Genomic DNA, 2691 nt, shown 5'->3' on the forward strand with positions numbered 1-2691 from the left:
GCTAAGGAGGCTCATAAGGCTTAAATAAAGATGGAGTTGTAACTCTAAAAAAAAAGAAGTTTCTTCCTAATCCTAGAATCACCAGAAAAAGGTCCCTTGTTAGAAAGAGTTACTCCCACATCAAGAACAGGACTTAGTTATTATGAGCAGATTTATTCCATGAATTCACTTTCAAAGCCTGAGGCAAAAACCTTCAGCAACCACAGAGTCTTAAACTGTGTCTCATTTACCTAGTCTTTACCTAGTGTTTTAAGTGATCTCTTTCAAAATAACTTTCACCGTTGTAAAGTACATAACACGAAAGGTACCATTTTAATACTTTTCATGTATACTTCAGTGGCTTCAGAATGTGCACATTCTTGCATAACTACTATATGTTACACAGGCCAAGAAGCTGTTCTGTTAGAAAATAACAGAGGAACACTGCTTGGTTTAAAATCAGTGAACATGTGCACCAGTGTTGTATCTTTTCTCTGTGTCTGGTCAAGTTTTATGCTGAGCAAATCCTCAGTGTATTTGGACTATTTTTTTGAAGAGGAATGTGGTGGCATCAGGAATGGTGGGAGACTCATCAACAGCCTGCATTATGACACGATCTGGCATGCAAAAGGTGTGGAAGTCTTGAAACACTTACTATGGAAGATCAGAGACTACAGCCTTCAATAGGAATTACATCTCAACTTCAAGAAAACAAAAATCCTCACCACTGGACCAATAGGTCACACCATGATAAATGGGGGGGGGGGAGGAAATTGAAGCTTTCAACGATTTCATTTTGCTTGCTTCTACAAACAACACCCAATTCAATCATTTCATGTACCAATTGTTAAACAATATTTGTTATTGATTTTCCTCATTTCAACTGACTTCCGATTTGGACTCTACAACTACGCTACTATAATCATCCTCTTTGCTTAGTGTTCATAGGGCTTTCAAAACCCTTTTATTTAGGAAGTAGTTGGCCCATCCCGCTTCCTTGTCTGTTCTAATTAGGGAGCTCCACCAACACCTGCCCACGATGGGAAACTCTTTTGGAATTTGACACACCAGTGGCACAGATTTCAGTATCATAGCAACCCCAAGTAATCTCAGTACATCAAACTGACAGACAAGTGCTGGGAAAATCAACAGTTAGGGAACTTCCCTAATTATTAAGGAGTAGTGATGTCAGTTTGAGGATTAAGGTGAGTCTGATTCAGGCCATAGTCTTTCTGATTATTAGCTATGCATCCAAGACCTGGACAATGAATAAGGATGACAGAAAAAGAATTGACGCCTTTGAGCTGTGGTATTGGAGAAGAGCACTGAACATCCCATGGACAGCCAAGATAATAGACAGATATGCCTTAATATATGTCTTAATGGACAGATGTTGCAACCAGAGTTCTCTTTGGAGGCAAGAATGATGACACTTTACCTCACATACTTTGGACATGTTGCTAGGAGATTCTAGTCTTTGGAGAAGGACATGATTTTGGGAATGGTGGAAGTTCAGTGAAAGAGAGGAAGACCCTCAACCAGGTGGATTGACATGGTGACTGCTACAGTGGGCTTTTGTGTGTCAGGAAGTGTGAGGATGGTGCAGGACAGGACTGGGTTCAGACCTTTTGTTCACAGAGTCGCTATGAATCATACTCAACTCGATGGCACCTACCAACTACAACAACAATCAACACCATTGTAATAGCAGTCAAGAAAAAAATGGATGATTTACATTGGGGAAAATCTACTGTCAAAGACCTCTCCAAAGTTATAAAGAGCAAAGATGTCAATTAAAAGACTAAGGTGTGAGTGAGTCAAGTCTTAGTATTATCAATTTCTTCCCATGCATTTGAAAGTTGGTCATTGAATAAGGATAACCAAAGAAGGATTGGTGCCTTTGAATTGTAGTGACAACAAAGGAAAACTCATAGACTGTCAAAGAACAAAGAAGGGCAACCAAGTTGCTCTATAATAAGGATACCACGGTGAGACTCCAACTCAGACACACTGGACATTTTGTTAAGAGGGGCCAGTGCCCAACAATTAATGAATGGATAGAGAATAATATGCAGCACTGAAAAACAAGGAACTCATGAAATAGTATGCAAAATGGATGACCCTGGAGGACATTATGCTGAGTGAAATATCTCTCTCACAAAAGGACAAATATTGCATAAGGCCACTGTTGTAAAACAGGACTGACATCGGGGTTGAGAGAAGACAGAGAAGGAGGGGAGGAATGATGCATACTGCATTGAAACAGATGAGGGAGAGAACTGTTTAAAAGGGATATATGATTAGGTATTACTGTCATGACAGGAGTCCAGAATGAAGGCTGCACAGTGGAGTGGACTTGAGGGGATGTATTGCATAACAATAGAAGAGTTTGTCTTTTAATTTTCAAGGATAAGAGTGAATTAGGAGAGAGGGGGTGTGCAGGGAGAAAAGTGTAACAATGAATGATTGGAAACCCTAAGTCTCTGTAAACATTCATTAAAATTAATTTTTTTAAAAAAGAGGGGCCAGTCTTTAGAAAAAGACATCATGCCTGGAAAAATGGAGGATCAGAGAAAGAGAGGAAGGTCCTCAGGAAGCTGGACTGACACAGTAACTGTAATCGTGAACTGCAGCATGTCAGAGGCGGTGAGGATGGCTCAGGACAGGACAAGATTTACATCCCTTGTTCACAGGATCGCTGAGTCCTAGAGA

Source organism: Elephantulus edwardii, unplaced genomic scaffold (genome assembly GCF_000299155.1).
Source record: "Elephantulus edwardii isolate Elephantulus edwardi_28Jun2011 unplaced genomic scaffold, EleEdw1.0 scaffold00169, whole genome shotgun sequence".
NCBI lineage: Eukaryota > Metazoa > Chordata > Mammalia > Macroscelidea > Macroscelididae > Elephantulus > Elephantulus edwardii.